Source organism: Sturnus vulgaris, chromosome 3, assembly GCF_052056855.1.
Source record: "Sturnus vulgaris isolate bStuVul1 chromosome 3, bStuVul1.hap1, whole genome shotgun sequence".
Lineage (NCBI taxonomy): Eukaryota > Metazoa > Chordata > Aves > Passeriformes > Sturnidae > Sturnus > Sturnus vulgaris.
The window spans coordinates 39,508,140-39,529,811 of record NC_142245.1 but is presented as its reverse complement, the minus strand read 5'-3'; the positions used below and the strand labels follow the sequence as shown (position 1 = coordinate 39,529,811).

Below are 21,672 nucleotides of genomic sequence, written 5' to 3'. Positions count from 1 at the left end.
GTCTCAGTTGTGCTAGTCAGTACAGGCCAAATTCATGCCAGGCACAGCGCTAACAGTTAATTAACACAGATGCTCACGTAACCAGTGCTTGAACTCAGCGTCTCTCTATTTTTTTTCAAATTAGCAGTAAGAATATAGCCTCATTGTCTCTGCTGCAGGCCGAGTCTAAACTCTGCAGTGAAAAGATCAAATGGTCACTAGTTGTTTTCAGTACAGAAACTAAGCACAACAAAGCAAGCTGGGAGTCCTACATAATATCACACAACACAAGAACAATATATGCTAATTTCTGTATGATATAGTAAGAAGATGCACTTTACACTTCTGAGGATCAAAAATTAAATTTCCTTTTCTGTGAAGAGACTGAAGAACATGGTTTTGTGAAGGCAATGCAGAAAACATTCATGTCTAACTAGAGTAAGGACAAAGGGGTCAAGCAAGTTTCTCTCAATTACCAGCATTTCAAATTTGAAAATCAGAATCCCACAAAATACAGTTCCAAACTCTCTGAATTATTATTTAAGTTCATTTTTATTTATCAAATCAAGACTTAATAAAAAACAAATAGCAACCTGTATTTTGTATGTGTGTTAGATTAAGAATACTATAATGTAAATATAAAGTTTTTTTATTTTATTATTTTCCAAAAAGAAAAGCCATTGGAAAAAAACCAAAAAAACAAAACCAAACATAAAAAGGCTTGGAATACTCTTGTTGCATGATCATATACTCTACTATTCATATATAAATCTACAATACACCTATACTACATATCCCATTCAAGTTATGTGTTATTTTGAAACCTAATTAACACAGAGTTGTTTTCTTTTCAAGGCCACACATAAAGTTCTTTTTCTCCAGCTGGCCTCTACAAAGAAGTCTCTGCTCCTACTTTGAGTTACATAGGATTTTTCTGGGATTACATACAAGAAATAATGATACTTCACTACCTACCAGTTCCAGCCAGAGAAGCAAGAATACTTTCTGTAGGTTTGATATAAATATGTACGACAGGTCCTCTGTTTAGTTTTCAAGAATATAGGAAATAATCTTTGCATCTCCTCAACATAACCTTGAATTGCTAAATTCATAAGAATAATTTAACAGAATCTTTACCATAGACCTGCCTTCATTTAAAAAAAAATTGTGTGCACACACACACACACACACACTTCTCATGTTTTCTGGTTCCATCCTTACACATGCATTATTTCAGATGGAAGGTTCATGATTTTCTTTATCACACAGAAATATGTGTATGCCAGCCAATCCTGATCATTTAAGTTTGCTGGATCTCTTCCTTGTGGGGGCCTACAACACAGTAGTTTCCATTTGACAAGTATTTGTTTATCAAAGAAACAATAGAAAAAGTATTCCAAGGCAACAAAATAATTTTGTTTCATCAAACTTTTTGCATTACTAGTAGGTGGTTAAATAAGGTATGTGTGAGTTCATTTAACAGAAAGAAAATACAAGCAATTTCAGATCTTTCAAGAAGAGATTCTGAGGCCTGACAAGCATGCCTCTAGTGCCACAGGGAAACTGCCTTTTCATAATGCCTGTGATAACTATTTGTGCTGCTGGTAAAATAGCATACCACATAATGTTTTTATTGCAGAGACTGCAACTACAACTGAAATTATCCATATGCCTTACATTTATTTTTCTCATGAAAAATCATGAACATCTCTAAGGATTTTCATGTTATGACCACTCCAGTGTTTAGCTTTGATTGGCAATTGGCATTTTTGTGATGGTTAATCTACTGGGACAGTCTACTTCTCTCTGAAATTTAACCCATGAAGAGTGTGCTCACCAAAGCTAATTTTGCTCCTAAAAAGGTTAACCACGCTAGGCTCTCCCTGCAATCAGTGGAGACAGGTTTCTCCAAAGATGGAACTTTCACATATCCAGCCTTTCTGAATATATTTAGTCTCTTTCCATTGCTAGTCAGGAATACAGTATATAATCTATCATTTAAGTACTTTAAATGATCAGCATTGAACATCACACTCTTATATTTATCAGTAAAGCTTTTTCTTAGTGTATGGTTCTCATCAAACCAAAATACAGCCATCTAAAGAGATTCAGGTACCTTGGCATATGTCTCGGTTCTGTTCATTTCTCTCATGCACACAGTCGAGCCAGCATGGCCGAAAAACAAACTCACTGTGTTTATCAAATCACAACACGCAGGTGGACAACTTCTGAGACAGTGGCAAGGAAGAGATGGAAATTTCTTAGTATTAACTGATAACAAGCAGGAAAACCATTTGAAGAAAGAAATCCTCAGAAGAAAGTACCTTCACATATATCACAGAAATATCCCTTAGCTACAGTAATTTCAGGAACTTCCTCTACAAAGAAAAGGTTAGATAATATTCTTTCTCAGTTTCAAAACAGATTTACACCGTTTTCTTACTTCCTTCAGTGAGGTTAGATTTATTAAACATGTAATTTACTGGATACACATAATAAAAAACTTTCTCTTCTCTGTAATGGTCCCTCCTATTTGCTTTGGTTGAGTAGGAATTAATTCTTAAAGGTAATTCTTAAGTGAATTCTGGAAATTTATTTCACTTCTTTTGGTGGCATTTGCTGAAGGACTCTTCTTTCTTACACAAAGATACTGACAATAATAGTAAACCAGCAAAAATGAAAGAATTTTTATTCTCAATTTGAATTAAAAAATTAAAGGTAAAGTCTTCAAAAGTAAGGCTAACATAAAATAAAATGAGATTAGGAAATGAAAGAAAAATGTAGGAAAATGGTAGGAGGAAAAAAGAGGACTGACAGACACAAAGGTGTGATTTGCAGGAGTACATTCTTTGAACCAAAATTTTTATTTTATGCATCTAGTTTCATTCCTTAGTTTTTTGCTAAAATTTGTATTCTTTTCCTTACTTTCTCCTAGCTACAGAAATATTAAGAATTTTTATCTTTAATTAGTTTTTCTGCTCTCTTAAAGTATATCAAAGAACAAATTGATCAATAATGTTTTTACGGCCTTATACTTTAACATACTGATAAGAGAAATATAAGGAATAATGTATAGTACAAAATTATAATTTAATTTCAAATCACAATCCCTAGCTCAATTCAATGCTCAATCATTGCTATCTAGTTAAACTACTGTAAAGCTTCAGAATCCTAGTCAGGGACCATGGATTATTAACTCATTAAAAAAACTATACAAACACATCAGAAACACATCTATTGTCTTTGAGACTTGAACATTAAGTAAAAAAAAGAAACAGCGTATCAACAATACACAGGGACTGTTGGGAGTGAAAAAGAATGTATACAATTACTGTTGACATTATAGAAAATCACTTCAGAATATCAATGTCTTAACCAATACCCAGCATTATGGAAGTAGAAAAGGCATTTTGCAGTGAGACAAGGAGTACCATTTGACAACCTCTACTTCGTATATTGGCCAAAGTCCTTTCCTATTTCATTCACCCCTAAATGGGTTTCTGATCACTGGTCTGGAGAATCAAAGGCAGAAAGTAGGCACAAGCAACCCCATCACTGTCATGTGTTAACTGAGCTCGAGGGTGGCTTGACAACTGCTAAATCCGAAGAATTATTAACATTCTTAATTATATATTGATTTGATTTCTTCTCATGTACTATGACACATTCTTTTTCTTAGAAACTGTATCATAATACCGTGAACAAAGTGAGAAGAGAGCTGGATGATAGCTTTGGCATTTCTTACATTTGTTGAACACTAAGATTATGCCATCAAAGCAAAAATAAAAGGGAACCTAACATGGTGCACAAGTGGAAAGTCTTAACATAGAATCAGGTGTTCTGGGGATTTTTTGTTTGCTTTTGGATTTTTTTTTTTTTTTTTTTAATTGGTTTGGTTGGTTGATTGGCTTTGACATTTTTTTCCTCCAAAAATATAATTCCTAGCTGAAACTTCTACGTTTTTTTCTAAGGTTTGAATTAGATTGCATTAATAAGCAAATGCTCTGATCATAACTGTCTAATCTACTTCACCTAATTCTCAAATAAGAAAAGTCAAAAGGGTACCTCTCAGCTAGCATAGTCCTGTCCAACAGACAAAGACTTCCATGTGCTAATTGCATCAGTATTGGGACAGCCAGATGATGTTATAACAAGAATACATATTTTTGCTGGAGTGTCTAAAAACAAAGATGATGGATGTGCAATATAAAAAATAAATCAATAGTCCAAAGCTATGGGCCTCACAAAATCAATTTTATTGCCTAGAGTGTTCTTCAAAAACTATGAAAAAACAACATCTTGAAATGAGATGAAATGATATAACAGAATAATAACTGAAAGACCTGAAGCACTTTAATCACCTGAGTATTTTGGTGGTTTAATCACACTGCAATATTTATGTTCCCACCGGTATCATTCCATTATATGGGGCTTTAATCTGTTTTCCTTGAGGGTGAGAGAGAAATGCCACAAGAAAATTGTTATCCATACAAGGAGTTCCCTCTCTCCCAAGCTTCTCTCTCCCCACTACTTGTTCGTTTTAGGGTTTATTTTTATTAATATAAGAACAGAAAGCCAGGTGCAAAGCACATTTCTTTGATTTTAGCTACCTCACACTGATTTTCACAGAAATATTTTTCTCAGAACAGAAATACTAATTGAGCACACAAATTAAAGACCTGCAATAAACCAACAGAATAAACTTAAAATTATTACGTGAACCCAGATTTCAGATGTATATTTAAAATAAAATATAAGCCTCCTTAATAAATGTGACAAGCTGAAATCATATGTCCCCTCAAACATACAGCAAATTTGTTTGCAAACATATATAAAAAGACAATTACGCACAAATATTTTCTCAGAATTATTTAGTGTGTATTCTGAAAGTAGTTCTATGTGAAGTCGGCAGTGCAAGTCCAACTGAAGAAATCACTTCTCAATCCCAACAACCAACTGCAAACCAACTGTGTGAAAAACATAGAAATTAATTACCCAGGAGAAAGGAATAACTCCTAGCTGGAGGGGCAGTAGCCAAATTTCAAATAATTTACATTCTAAGGGGCAGATCCAAAGAAAGCCTTAATATCTAGAGAACATATTTAGGTGTCTCAACTCTGCAAACTGAATCAGGAGCCTGAGAAGAGTGACAAAGAAGTCCATAGGGAGTTGCTTATAGCAAATAAATGGAAAATGAGAAATTTAGGCACATGCTTGAACTCTACTCATCTAAAACCTAAAGGCCTTTATCCAGAATTGCAGAATGGAAGGTGAAGTTCTGATCTACCCAGGACAGGCTAGGGAACTGTGAACCTCTGGATGTAATGCCACCAAACTGGGATGTGTGTTAAACTGGCTGATTCTGCAGGTAGTATTTTCTAGATGAATCTGTGCCAGCCTGCACCATCCCTTATGATGTGGTTCGCTTAGGTTCAGCAAAGAGTTCAGAACTCCTGCCCAAAGAAGAAATTATAGATGAAGCACAGTTACACAAGTCAACAAGTCAAACAGCAGTTGAGAACTGTGGGTTCTAGTTCAGCTTGCAAAATTGTACACTTATTTACTTTTCAAAAAATAGCCTAGAACTATAGAACTGTTTAGATTGGAAAAGACCTCTAAGATCATGAAGTCAAACCATGAACTGAACCCTGTCAAGTTCACCACTAAATTATATCCCAAAGTGCCACACCTATAAGTTTTTCCAACAGCCTCAGGGCTAGCGACCCCACCAATGACAGTCTGTTCCAACGTTTGACAACCCTGTCCATGAAGAAACTTTTCCTAATATACAATCTAAACCTTCCCTGACACAACCTGAGGCCATTTCCTCTTGTCCTATTTCTTGTTATTTGGGAGAAGTGACCAGCCTTCACTTTGCTACAGCCTCCTTTCAGGCAGTTGTAGAGAGCAAATGAGATTCTCTCCAGGCTAAACACTGCCAGCTTCCTCAGGTGCAAAAAGACTCGTGCTCTAGACCCTTTCCCTGTTCCATTGCTCTTCTCTGGACACACTCCAGCATCTCAATGTTCTTCTTAAAATGAGAGGTCCAAAACTGGACCACAGGATTGGAAGTGTTGCCTCACCAGTGTTGAGCACTGAGTGCTGAGTACAATCACTGCCCTGGTCCTGCTGGCCACACTATTGCTGATACAGGTCAGGATGCCACTGGCCTTCTTAGCCAACCCAATGCCAAAATAAGCCAGAAATAAAGCTGCTAGCAAAATAAAATTGCTATGCATGATGTGTTTTGATGTTAGTACTACAGCTCTGCATTAGATTTGCTCAAAGCATGCTTTCATGCTTTGAGGCTATTTGGAGGCCAGATACACACCTGCTGATATTAAGACAGGTATTAGCATCCAGTATAAACACACATATAGATGCTACTGTAATTCTGCAAAAGTCTAGTTCTGAATGCCCAGATCTTCCTCAAACATGGTATTTCCAAAGGTAATTATTTACCAAAGGAACACAAATCAAACAAATGTATTAAAGCAAAGCATGATATGAATTCTTAACGCTATAAAAACTATGCTTCATTGACATATATACCCACACTCCTGGTACTTTGTGAAAGCTCTGATTAATTGCCAAACAAAATGCTGATTGAGGCCTACAAGCCCTTTCAGGTTGTATCCATTTTATAGATGTTTGTACTGAAGCACAGGAAGAATTCAATGTTTCCATATTTTACTTGTCCATGAATTTTCTGTGAGTTCAGAAGTCCTAACTCACACACACCCCATTTGTCATTCAGTAGAAAACTCATTTTCTTGAGTCATAATACCCAAAAAATAAAAAACTTAAAAGGGAAAAAGAAAATATTGGATGTAATGTATCACTCTTCATCATGGCAGGCTTTTCATTTTTCTTTCATCAAAAATTCAAGATGCTGGATTAATTAGACTATTAACACATTAAAAGTAAGTGCTAAGTGTGAATAGCTTCAATTTAATCACAGCTGAATCAGTTCTATTTTGCACAGACTTGTGCTGTATTTTCAGCTAAGGAATTAGAGAGTAATTAGAAATTATCCAGTAATTATGATCTAAGTGATGATTCTCTCAATGTTTTAGAAAGTACCTGAGAGAGTATTGATTACACATTAGAAGTTTACTATATAATCAGTTTAAAATCACATGGTTTGTATTGAAGATACTAAAACAACAAATGCTCCCATACAGGTAGATCTTGGTAACTCCCAATTTCTCCGCTTCAGAGTTCCAGTGATTTTTTTGTAGATCTATATGTAAGAGTGGTCACTGAAATAAAATGAAATTGATTGGTGCAAAAAAAAGGTCAGATAACAGATGATAATGGTTGAGGATTACTTTCCTGCTTACTCAATTACAATGTAAAGCACTCTTTTGTATGACTTTTACTTTCAAGATGAGAATCTTGACAAAAAAACTTGAAACATTTTTGAAAAATACCATTAAAAGGCCATCAGGGGATATCATAGACAAGAAATGTTTTGATGTTCTTAAAACATTGAAGAATATTTGTTAAATAAATATCCTTAGAACTGTAATTCACAGAAAGCCTGTAGAAATAATATCATTAATCACAGTTCGGAATGACAAAAATATATTTTGCTTCTCACCAGTATGGTAATAACATTTTTTGGAGTGCAATCAATCTGTCTTCATCTGCTTAAAAAGGTGATTTACTGGCAGATGTCATTTTGGGAAAACCACAATATTTTTCATTAAACGTTGATGAATCAGAACATTCTGAATCCTCTTATACTGAAAGTAAATATTAAAACCTCCCCAGAAAATATATCAAAACTAGTTTTTTCACTTAGATTCGTGTTGTCATGGTGGCCTTATTCCTTTGAAGTGTGTATCCTTAAAGCCACATCAGAATCTTTGTTTTCAAATTTCAGAAATTATAACTGATAGAATTCAAAAAAAGCTTAGAAATAATGAAAATCTTGCAAAATATGCATAGTAATAGGAAGAGTAAGTGTCAAAATGTGGTATAAGAACAATGTGAAAACGATGTAGAATACAGTTTATGTTACTAGTATATTGCATGGCTTATTTTATAAATAATCTTATAGCATTACATGTTTTTTATGCAAATTTCAACCATGAATCAACTAATTCTCGGGGAATCTTCATTTTCCATTTAAAAGGAAAAAGAAAAGCCAAAGTTACTATCACTGGAACCCTGAGAAAAGTTTTCTGAGAATAGTCTGAGATCTCAGAATTCATAGGAGAAATTAAGAGAGCCTCAAATACATTACTTTGTAAACATTGATGTTCAGGATGTCTGGGTTTTTTTGTTTGTGGGATTTTCTTAATCTGAAACATGATTTCTGAACACAGAGTTGGCAAAATGCAAGCATTTTAGAACAAGACTGACCTTTGAAAGGACTTTTGTATTTCCCAGAGGAAGAAGCAGACAGTTGAAATGTTCTGGGCAAGAGATTTTTCTTTAGAGCATATTCAATCACATTAAAGCATAATTGCTGCTTCTTACTAGTAACTATGAACCACTTGGAAGAGCATCACTGCCTCTGAATACACAGGCAGCTCTGAAAATACTCAAACACAGGGAGGACTTGTACCTCTAGGCACAGTCTTTTGCTTTGCCATTTAACACTTTGGTCCTGCTTCTTCCTTTAGAGTCTGTGCAATATTATTGCACTTTCTAAAATAGAGTTCTCCAAAATATGTGAAGTACCTTTCAGAAAAGAGAATATTTTTTCCCAAGTGAAGTTCAGGTGCTGTAAAGCATGCAGAATAATTCTGCTTTGTAGCTTCACAATTGGTTGAATGCTGCAATGCAACTACATATATTCTCAATCATACCTCTAAAATTTTATATTCTAGGACTGGCTACATAGATAGAGACTGTCCAAAGTTTATGTTAGCTTTAAGTTATTGATAGTGCCAAGGCAATTTCATTGGAGCAAAAAGAAACTTCAGTCTGCCCTACTTCCACTGTTTACCACATAGTGACTGTAACAAGTCACAGATGAAATTACCATGCTGGAGAGGTACCTTCCACAGTGCAGTGGCACCTCCCACTTCTCTCTTTGAGGCCTGTAAATTCTAATAATATTTTTGTTTAATCTAACTTAATTTTATTTGCAAAACGGTTCTTGCTCCATATAATATAATATAATATAATACATGACATTTTCATTTACCAGTCAGGTGTCTAATCCTTCTAATGAATAGGTTTCTGTTTCAGACATCATTCTGGCATAAATGTACCCCAATAGCATATTCCAGGCTCTGAAGACTCCTTTTTTTCCTCTTTTTTCTCTTTTGTTTTTCTCTTCTGTCTGCTTTCATAAAATAACAAACTTACTGTATTTATTTTTAAGTTGTAATTACTCCAGATAATTCACAGATTTATAAAAGACAGCTTAGAAAAGAAGATACACAAAAAGACAGGGTTTTGTGATGCAAAAGAATACTTACATTTGAGTCTATACAGAATTTTCTTTCCCTCTTCACAAGATTTAAATGAGTTTTATAGGAGTACATTTACCTTACTCATTTAACTACAGTCGCAATACAGAATATATAAGACTTAGTAAGTACTGTCATGACATTTTTAGTTTCTTATCTTAGATAGTAGCAAATTTGTATAATAGTCCCTATGTTGGGAAGCTTGCTTGGAGACTGTTAGTCTCCTCCCAGTCTCCAGAAAATAGACAAACAGCTCCTGTATCGCAGCAGTATTCCCCTTCCTCAGTCACTGGAATATATTCTCATTCCTTCTCTTGCTCTCCTGCCAGCCTTATGGCTCTGGCTGGCAGTTTGAGGAGAAAGCTTCAGCCCTGTTTCAGAGCACACTCAGGCCACATGGTGAGGGTGCTCTCCCTGTCTCCACCAATAAAGACATGAGTGGTAGCATCACCAGCAGAACTTTGATCCTTTATGTCTTCATGCTCTGCCAGAGGGCAATTGGGAACCCAAGGGAAAAGAGGCATCCACTGAAAGTCAGGGCCAAAGTTCCAGAGAGGGCACAAATTCAGGCACACCAATTATGCTTTGTGCACCAAAAACCCCCTTGCTCACTAACCAGACTGTTCAGAAGTTAATGGAACCATCTCCTCTGGATTTCACACAGACTATCTTGGGAAGCTTGGATTTCCCCCTGGCATTTATAACTTCGATTGCATTGATTACTTTTAAACCTGTATCTTGTGACTTAGTTGGGTGAACATGTTTTATATGCTTTCAATGATTAAAACTCCTAATTTATTTTTCATCAATGCTCTCCTTTTTTATAATTTACAAAAATTACTAATAGTAATGACACGTGTTTTATCAAACAAGCAATAAACTCTCTTTTTTAATGACACTTCTGAAACTCCACCTAATATATGGAAATCTTTTGTATCTAAAGAATTTCAAGTTGGAAGTTCCAGAGCTTCACATCACACACACTGCATGAAGAATCATTTTGATTTGTTCTAAACTGGTCACCAGGTAACTAAGGTAAGTTGACCTTAATTTTTTAATAAAACTTTTCTTTTTTCCTTTTTTCCCCCCTTTTCTCTTAACTATAAGCTTGTTTACTGAGAGTGGTATTCACAGATGCTGAATTTGGGAAGGAGTTCCTTTCACCAGATAGATACTGATCTACTGAGGTGGAAATGACTAAAATATGGCTTCTTCCAGTTAACTTTAATCTGGACAAACTTCCACAGTGTCTGACTTAATAAACTGCAAATCATACAAGTCCAGGAAGATGCACCACAGTTCTTAGTTCCTACAAGCTATACAGAAAAGAAGAAAGAAGCACACTTCACTTACCCCATCTTTCACCTGTATCAATAAACATTGAAGAAAATAGCCCAGATCAGTCTCTACAATTCCCTTATAATTGGGAGCAAACACCTGCACCTGAGCTGCCTATTAGCTTATGTCAGATAGAGGAGGAAAGGATCCTGTATTTCCTGCCAACCACCAGTGAAGAAGGAAAGAGACATAATCTTTTTGTGGAAGGAGGAGACAGAAGTATTCCCTGTCATCCACATGTAAGTACTGAGTAAGTTGAACAGTTACACGTTAGGCGTTGCAAATAGCATCTATTTCATTCCCGGTAATACTAAAGCTTCAAAATTTTTATTTCTCAAAAAGTAATGACTTAATAAAATCAGTTAATTTTGGATTACTACTTTTCATTTATTTTGGGGGGTTTAGTTCTTAAATGTCAAACATCACGATTTAGTGTAGTTTTGTATAGGGACAAATTCACAGATCACAGATCTCATGCAAATACATTGAAAATATGTTTTATTTTGCTCACAATACGATCAAAACTAAAGATATATTTAGATTGTGTTTAATGCCTTTCCAAGCTATGTACCTGGCTACACTTGAGCTTTCCCTATTATTCATCTGAAATCACTGTAGAAAAGCCCAGCCAAGAGAATTTATGGGCTACTTCAAGCTGAAATTTGGAAAAAAAGCATGTGTGCTATATTCATTAATCAATGATAGTCATTTTTGCAGTCTTGTTTTGTGCCAGATACTGAAATTAGATCTGTTAGGGGGAAATCTTCCAATTCATAAGGAGCCCTACTGAAATTGCTTAAGTTCAGCCAACAGATTCACTCATAACCTTTCATCCCACAACTTCTGGAAAGCCACAACTGTCATCAGAAATAACTTGCATTTGTGAAATTCCACGTTACTGAATGGTTCTCACTAAGTAAAACAAAGTCAGAAATGCACATGTATTTAAACAGATCTAAAACGTAAATTTCATTGGTGCCTTCAAGTCGGTCTCTGAACAGGCATTTTTCAATCTGATTTGAATCATACACTTACTACAGAGTGAGTATAAGGTATTACATTCTGTAGTAATGCAAACAAAAAGTATAATATGGAGTCCTACAGAGAACTATTAAAATGCTATGAATTTCATGAAAACTCTCTTTTGAAAGCTCGTGAGGAATTAATTTCTTTTCATCTATATGGCTAAAAATCAATAATAGAAATGTTAAAGTCAGTAACTTCATAGATAATTGAAAATAAGTACAGATAGATTTACTACCAATAAGTATTTTAAAAATTAATTTGATAAAAGCAATATACATCATGCTGACTTCAGCTGATGACTGTGGTGTAAATGTATTCACAGTATATAGAAACTCATAGTACCAGTTATTAAAGACTGAGACTGGTGAGATCTGCACTACAAAGAAAACACATACTTAACTGTAGACATAAATTAGTACTAAAGTTCTCTATAATAAAACCTGCTAAGTGTGCAGCAATGACTTCAAACTTCACTATTTTGCTCAATATCATCTAACTTCAAATTCTTCTACAACATGGAGTTCTCTCAACCCTCAAATTAATTAGTTTGATCTCTACTTTTATTTTTAATCTTTCCTAAACCTTCTGGTAGCAGCAAATTGCTTGTGGAGAGCAAAGAATTGAATAAAACAGCTGGACTAAACTAATGTGTTGGAGGGAGGAAAAAACCTTTGCAATTTATTAATGTATTCAAAAGACTGTTACAAACTTTACAATTTAATTATTGGAAGATTATAGAACTGCTTCACTGCTTCTGTACTGTGTTAAATAAACTGTACGTGCAAGGAGTAATAAATGAAATTGTTAATTTCAGTGCATCCTTAGGGAATAGTAAGAGGGGGAGTTTACATTATTTAGAGCTCCAAATGGATTTGAGTTTATATACAGTAATAAATCTTAACTACATTGCTAATTAACCCTGCCTCGAGCCTCTTTTGCCTTAGGAGTTGAAAGACACAGTGTCTGTTAGGATAACTCACCATTCATGTGCTTAAAGATGCTTAGGACTGGGAGAATTTGCCGATAATAGGGCACCAAGGCCTCCCCCACCATTTCAGCTGACACCACCAGGTGCTGGATGATTTTCAGCGTGGTGCAGAGGATCTGTCGGTTACGAAGGTTCAGTGCATCTGTGATGCAAAAAGAACAACAGGCAGAAAGCAGAATTAATTTCTAAAATGTAGAGGGAGGGGGAGGAGTCCTCTAATGGACAAATTTAATTAAACTATACTCTGTTGGGAATTGTAAGTGGGCCTTTATTAGCCCAGCTTAGAAAGACCCCAAAGATGGATTGCCGTCCTGATGTTATAAAACACTGCCTTGTCTGATTGTTATTTGTTCCCACAATTTGTGCTGACTCTTCAGTAACCCAAAGAATGTGGCTCATTATTCCCTCATGCTGCCTGTATAATACTGGCGTGGTCCAAACAAATGAAAAATAAATGTTCAATAAGTACCACTTGGGGCCAATGGAACTATACAACTGCAAGACAACCTGCAAAGGTTGACAACAGATGCATTCTAGTGCAACAATTGGTGTTTGTAAATTTGTACTCATTTATTTCATGATCATTTTATTCATTCAACTTACAATTCCTACTATTCTGAGAGTCAGTACAATGAAGCAAATGTTTATAGAAAAAAAAAACCCACAAACAAACCTTGTAGGCTTTTTTCAAAATAAAAACATTCTAGGGGAAAAATAAGGGTTTTTTCTAGCCTACTTAGATGTTTCTCTTAGCTTTCAGTGTCATGCTTCTAATCTTATGACACTAAGACATTTCATAAAAAACACTTGTTTCATCTCTTTTAATTTTATTAAAAGCAAGTACTTTGCATTCTCTCTCGTAATTAAAAATGAGTCATGCTTGAAGTATTTTTTTTTACCTTGCAAAAGCCATTTATTTATAAAAGCATTTCTGAAATTAGGCAGCTGGATAAATTTGTCAGCAGTTGTCAAATTTTATATGGTCTTATCTATCGGTCTAATACTCCCATGTTCTGCCCAGTCACATAGACTTCTACATCATTGCACTAGGACAGAACTAAAAAACTTGACCAACTTGTCATACACATAAATAATAGCTAACTGAACTAATAGGGAAATTATCACTAACACTGGTAATTTCAGTACAATAGTTGTGTCATGCATAAAAGCATGAATGAATATTTATATTCAATGTTATGAATTATTACAAATTAATACAATTAATTATTCATACACACACAATTAAAGGATATAAAAATTAATCATTGACAGAAATCACTGCATCTTAAATTTTTAACAAGTTGTACCCACTCCCAGGAAGAGTACTTCTGGACTAGTTCAGACTAGAAGGTGTCCCAGACTGTGAGAAACCTTATTTCTAGGCATGCAGAGTATGTCCTGTAAGTGGAAATGGCTGTCCAAATACTCCTAGGAAGAACTTGTGGATGGATCCCATCTGATGCTGTAGACTCGTCTCTGTCCAAGTGGAGCAGCAGGTCCCTGACCATTTCTCCTTGGATTATGGTGGCTCCATTCTGCTCCCCTTCCCTATCTCCAGCTCAGGGATATTCAGATAACTGGTCTTACAACTGAAGATGGAGGTAAATAATGTATTAAGTACCTCAGCCTTTCCTTCATCTTTTGTCACTACACTTCCCCTACAACCAATGAAAATTGGAGATAGATTCTGCTCAGCCCCCCCTTTTGCTTCTGATACAGTTATAGAAACATTTTTTATTATATTTTATGGTAGTAGTCAGATTAAGTTTTATTTGGGCTTTAGGACTTCTAATTTTCTCCCTACATAACCTTATGACAACTTTCTAGTCTTCATGAGTTGCCTGCCCTTTCTACCAATGGTCATAAACTCTTTTTTATCCCCTGAATCCCAGACACGTTTCTCTGTTCAGTCAGGCCCATCTGGTGGCTCATCTTTCAGCCCATGGGGACAGTTTGCTCCTGAACCTTTTAAGATTTTCTCCTTGAAGAACATCCATCCTTCCTGGAGCCCTCTACCTTCAGGACTGCCTCCCAAGGATCTCTGTCAAACATGCTCCTGAACAGGCCAAAGCCTGCCCTCTCTAAGTCCAAGGTAGCAGTCCTACTGACCTGTCTCCTTACTTCTCTGATAATTGAAAAGTCTATCATTACATGGACAATGTGCCCAAGATGGCCTTCAGCCACCACATCACCCACCTGGATCTCCATCCCCTACCTATACTGAAACATAAGACTGAAGGACTTCAGTGGCACCATCCCTTGTAGAGTGGCATGCTGCACCCAGGCTTATCTCTAGTAAACCCTGTTTGATCACTTTTCCCCTTCAAACCTAATTTAAAGCTCTTTCAATGAACCCTGCTAACTCCTGTGCAAAGATCCTTTCCCCCTTCTGACACAGGTACCAATAGGCCTCATGTTATTTAAACCAATCCACGATCAAAAAACTCCAAATCCTGCCAGTGACACCAGCCTCAGAGCCAGATCCTGATCTGATGGCTCTTCCTATTTCTTTCCTCATTGTTCTCTGCAACTGGAAGGGTAGCAGAGAGAACGACTTCCACTCCTGGTCCCTTAACCAGTTGTCCCATAGCCTTGATGTCTCAGTTGTCCTCAGAAATCTTGTTTGGACTTTATCACTGCATGCCTGAAAAATAAATAATGGATAATAATCTGAAGGCCATCTGAGGGGAGGAAGCTTTCTCTTCATATCCTCAACCTCTGCAGGCCTCAGGGAGGCATCAGACTTTCCCAAGAAGTGGGTCCAGTCTGCATACTGAGCCTTCTGTTAGCTGCTGATGGGACCCTCCTATTCAAATGACCAGTTGGTTCTTTTTTTATGGAAGCAGTTTTGATGTAAGGCACAGGTCAACATAACCTTTGTGATATCTTCATGCTAGATGAACCATTATGCTTGTTGCTGTTTGGTACCACTTGCAGAGTCTTGTCCCAATTATATTAGGGCACCTTGGAAGCTGGGGCAGACCCAGAGGAAATGTGCTTGTTGTGCCAGCAAAGGAACTTGTCACCATCTCCCCCTATCCCTTAAGTAATTCTGTTTTCCCAAGTGGAGAAAGTACAGGGAACTTGTGTGTCTGCCTGTGTCTTCTCAGAGAAGACAGGGTACAATTTCAGTAGTCTCTCTCTCTCTCACTCTCCTCACTGCCTGGTACTGGTATGAGAGTAGGGCACACACTGCAGCCTGCAGAGGTATAGCTGCAGATGGATATGGTAGAATCAAACAGACTGAAAATTGGAGCCTGAATCCCTCCAAATTGCAGAAATTGACAGTGTGTGTTAGGAAAACACTTGAAAATATCAAAAGAAAGATCATTATGACTACAGAACTGTTGTTATTTTTCTTAAATATTTGGACTGTGCCATGCATAGCAGTCAACCAGCTCCTGGCTTAATTATATTAGGCACTTTATAAACATTCAATTAGAGGCAGTCCCTGCCCCAAAGATACACCACTTTCAAATATCTGTTTATCTTTTAAAAATCTGGTAATTCTTTTCTTTGGACTACCATCACTACAGACCATTCTCCTACATGACTAAAGGAAGAAAATATTAATGCAGTATTTGAAAAAAGTACATTCCAGTGCCGGAAAATATCAGTGGTATCCAGAGCTTAACAGAAATTGAAGAAAGTACCAGTATCCTTATACAGGTATAAAGCAGACCATTTAGGAATCTTGGTACACTACAGCTACATAGCCTAGATGAAGGAAAGATGCATAATACCCAAAGTATTCAAATTTAGAAAACATTCCAAGCTGTTGCCTCTTGGCCTAGAAGTCTGCTGTAAGACATGGATCTTCACAGTAACAGCAAAATCCACAACTGGCTTGCTCCTCAGTTAAAGGCACCTTTCTGCTCCCTGAAGGGTTTTGAAAGGACTTTCCTCCCTCACTGGTACATATTTCTCTTTCATCATTTTAGACTACTGTAACATTCTCTTAGACAGCAAAGCACTGCAACCTAATAAATTGATTCTGTTGCTTGGTAGTTTTGATGTTTTCTACTTTAATGGTATAAACTGGAAAATTTTGCTTCTGATTTAGGATAACCTTTTCCAAGAAATCCTCCAGCTTAAATAACTGCTCAATTGAAGTACACAATGAAGTATTTTTCATTCAAACATACACTATTTTGTACTGCTATAGCTTTTCCAAACAAATATTTTCCGAAGTTCATCATAACTTTTTTAAACAAAAGAAAATTTTACAATGATGGCAATTTAATATCTGACTTGAAAGCTCAGTATCTAAGTTTGTTCTGTTTCTACCATTCAAAGCCAAAGTAAGAAATAACTATGAAATTTGAAAGCATATTTGAAACACCACAGTGCTGTTTATCGAAGCTTGTTAGCAATGAGACAATATGATACCAATTCATTGACTTCAGTGAATGTTAATTCACCATATTTTTAATTTCAGATAAATTTTATTGGCAATTCATGTAAATTGATGTAAATTTATCATTTCTTTTGTTAATTTCTGTTAAGAGCAGAAACTCTCCTTAATATATGCCACTTGTTTGCTTACCCATTTAGATGTTTACATATAAAGCAATGGAAGTAATTATTTTAAAACATTTGTTTTCTTGAGTAACACTTCTAACATCTAAAAGAAAATACACAGAAGTTATATAAATTGATATTTTTTATTTTTATGTGGCAGTTTGGCAAATCCAATATCAGTTCCAGATATTGTCTATAATAGAAGCCACAGTTCTCATCTGATAGATGAGATTGATAGATTCTATAAGGCAGGAAACATGACAGCATTTCTCCCAGTACACAATGGATCTTTTTCATGACACAATATAGTTCCACAGAAGAGATCCAATCAGAACATTCTCTCCCAGATAGCACATTGATATCCTGAGTTTTACAGAATCAAATCAGTCTCCCTAAACTTCTGTCTCTTCTCTAAATACTAACTTTAAATTTTGATCATTATATTAAAAGTTATGTTGATAATTTAATTCTCTTCAACTTCTCTTTCAAATACACCTGTGAATCTATGCTTAGAAGTGTATCAACATTTTCCATTTTCTATTTAGGTCTCACAACCAAACATTAAAACCAGTTTATTTTGCATCCATATCTCTCACTCAATTGGTAAATGAGGCAACAGTTTCAGAAAATTCTTTGCCTGAAGCAGAACAAAATACATAGAGTAGGTATCCTGTGAGGTAAAAAGCACTCAGAAGAAAAATGCTTGACTGTTGTGATCTACTTAATCTTGTTGATTGAGGACTTATTTTAAATTCACACAGTCAGGTTTAAAGAAGTCCTAACATGAAGTGTTCTCAAAATGCAATTGATTAAAGTGATACAAAGTTTTGTCCAAAATCTTCAAAGTCATAATACTTTACCTATACTTATATAATAGAATTATGCTAAACTTACAGAACAGTAATGAAGGCTGTTACAAAACTCAGCATTTCAATCAAGAGTGAATAAAAACCAGAATAAGAACCTTGTGTTCCATACTTTTTAGAAGTCTAGTAAGAGCCTGATCCAAATAACAGTACAGATGTAAAAAAATTTCTTTCTGTACAACTGAAAGAGTGATGTGTTACAGTGAAATGATAGGAAGGAGAAATAGGGAGTTAAGGCATGAAAACTTTATGCCAATTTTGTCATCAAAGATGCTTTTTAATAAAGCCAAAGTCTAAGGCATAGAAAAGGCTGAGACCAATAAGTGAAACACTGATACTTGCAAACATATGATCAAGCAGAATATGGAAGAGAAAGTCAGTGGCTTTTTTCAGCTTTAGTTGTGCTTCTAATTGTAGCATTTCACTAGATCAGCTCCCATAAATCTGGAATTCTATTAACATTTGTGGACCAATTTAATTATATAGTATAAAGAACACGTAGAAGAGAGTCCCAAAAACCTGCTTATTGACTATGCCAGTCTACAGTTTTTATCCATTCCTAGATGTACATTCCTTCCTCTGCCCTAAGATACTAAAATTGTACCGAGTACCCACCCTCCTGATGAAAACAGGTCTGTTATCAATGAAATGTGATGCCAGTTAAAAAAAGTTCTGTGGAATCAAAGTAGTACTGGCATCTGTACTGCAAAACTTAATATAGCATTCTAAATGTGCTCTAGGTCCTTGAAGAAGGAGGATGTGGACAAGAAAAACCTGATAATACCATTTTCTTAGACTTTCAACAGGTATTTGATAAAGTCCCTCGCTGAACCGCCATGGCTTACACAGAAATAAATTATGACTTAGAGATAGAAACTGAGGGTAACAATAAATGATCACAGAGGAGGAGTATCACTGGTAGGGCCTTGCAGGAACCTATGCTGAAGTTCCATGTTTTTCACTAGATCCAGAGGTGATCTGGAAGAGTTTTTACTGATGATAACAAAGATTTCTGATGATAGCAAGTTATTACAGATGCCAAAGACAAGGACTGACTCTGAAGAACTGTAAAACGACTTACAGTACAAAACAACTGGGTGATAAAATTGAAGATGAAATTCATTACTAATAAATGCTAAATATTAATACATATATAAATTCAGGAAAGAATAGCTCCAACTGCAGCTTTCAAAGTCAGAGATGTTAATTGCAGATTTCACTTTCCAAACATGAATGAGATTTATCTTTATTAAATAAGAAACAGTTACTCCTCACAGAAAAGAGTAAAGAGGAGTAATAAAGGATCTACTTCCTACACCATTTGAAAATATCTGAAATGACCAGTTTTGAGCAGAAGAATCTTACATAAAGTTAACTGCAACTAGTTCTACTGGTTGATGAAACCTCCAGGGGAAATGTTTTACTATTTGAATACCAGGACAATTAAAAAAAAACAACCATGAGACCTTTGCTTTCTTTAAAAGCATTTTAAATCTATAAAAGCATTCTTGTTTACTTTTATCTTTCAATCTGTGATCTTAATAACCAGAATTGGTTCTCAAGAGCAACAGTCATCCAGGAGGAAAATTACAATTACATAAGTTTTAGCTTACTTTCTGTAGGTGATAGAAATCAACTTACATGATTTGCAGAAAGAAAATGACAACAGACCAGAAAATCATACTTATTCCATAAAAATATTGCAGCACTTCGTGAAAGGCAGTATTTAACAGTTATTAAATACTCCTAAATATGGTGAAGATACGTGAGAAATATAACTGTGCTTAAAACAACTGCTAGCAACACATTCAACTTTACATATCTAAATGCAAAAGTGACACTGATTTGACATTAAATGGGCATTAACTACACTGTAGTCCAAGACAACATTTTACATGCAAATAGAATGAACAATAAGAAAACAGAACTTAGGTGCAAACAAAATGTGAACAATAAGAAAACAGAAATCAGTTTAATTTGGAAATTTATAAAACATGAAAAAGGACTCTGTACCTGATACTGAGGAAGGAATGCTCTATTCATTTCTCTATATCTGACTCATAAAAATATATGTTTCCTTAATGAAACATTTTAAACAAAGTTTATGGTATCCTTGATTTATTGTACCACAGAAGTTATGTTTAACAGCATGGTAAAAGCCCTAAAAAGGAAAACTTCAGTATCCCTTAGGATGGAGATTATTCTTTTCGGACTCAACCAGAATTGGTCTGCTGACTGGAACTCTGTAGAAACAGTATTTTCTTCTAAGTTGCAAGTGCAAAGATGTGAGCTTTTCTGGCTTTTAGGCCTAAATTCAGATTGTCTGCATATCTGTTTTAGGATTCACAGCACAGAACAGAAAAGATTCTGCCAAATGGGTGATCCAACACTTAAGTGTTTAATTTCATATTATTATCTTCATGAACAAAGCTATATGAAGATCTTCCTATTGATAATTTCTACCTATTCACTCCAATATCTGTGCTATGGTGTACTGTTCCTTCATTTGTGGCAGTGCATTTATAACCTAGACCATTGAAATGACCTGACTTTAAAAGTAATGCCACTCTAAAAATATCTTAGATTTATTTTAGAGTTGGGTTCTTTGGCTGGTTTTTATTTTGTTGTTGGTGGGTTTTTTTTGGTTTTTTTTTGGTTTTTTTTGTTTGTTTGTTTGTTTTTTGTGTTTTTGTTTTTTTGTTTTTTGTTTTTTTTTTACCACATCTAGATGAGAGTATCACCAAGTTGCTCCACAAACAATTGCATTAACAAAAGTCAGAATGTGGGAGCTGGAACAATTGGTGACTTGATGCGTGCAGGGGTTGAAAACTCCTACAACTACATTGTCAGCAAAACAAATGCGAATGGCAGCATGCTTGCTGCCGCTGAAAGGAGAGGAGGTGCTTCCACACACTGTGCTGCATGTCCCTGATGGTACTCATAGAAATAATAGACAAAGGTGTAGAAACTTCTGGCTCCCTCAGTGTTTATGTCTACATGTGTGTCTCATGCAGAGAACATCAGGGAAGCCTGAAGTCAGGAATCTGAGAGCTGCAGAAGCCTAATGCAAGCAAGCAAAAGGACTTATGGCTTTTCTGATCCATTCATTATGGGAAATGTTATATTAAAAGTAATAATGTTCCCCAAAAATGAGCATCAAAAGGAATTTTGCATTCCTATAATGACCACAGAGAAAAACATAGCAGGCTAGACAGAATCCTCTGTTTCCTAGAAATAAGGGAACTCTAATGTAACCTACAGACATCTTTTCTTGCTACTCCAGGGTGCTATGCCTGGGTTCTGTTCAGCTCTCTGTCACCAATGCAATCGGTGATGTGGGGCACAATTAGCCTCCTTCTGCTTTTTTACCTGTCTGTAATATGAAAATAGCAATATGGCTCTTCCTGGCAAGGAAGATATCTGGCTGTGTATTCAGCATCAGAATTTCCATGATACTGCTACAAAGTACCTTGCTATTTGCCATATATTTCAATTTATATATCTTTGCTGAAGTTGAAATAACTCA

At 35.6% G+C, this 21,672-nt stretch overlaps 1 long non-coding RNA gene across 1 annotated transcript in view; it reads left to right on the top strand.

The window, feature by feature from the left end:
* The first annotated feature begins 9,294 nt into the window (after positions 1-9,294).
* LOC148224288 (uncharacterized) overlaps positions 9,295-21,672 on the top strand; it is an 80,779-nt gene continuing 68,401 nt past the window's right edge. The window contains exons 1-2 of the long non-coding RNA XR_015802299.1: positions 9,295-10,442; positions 10,542-10,984. This is a non-coding gene — a long non-coding RNA (uncharacterized LOC148224288). The remainder of the gene's footprint in view (positions 10,443-10,541; positions 10,985-21,672) is intronic.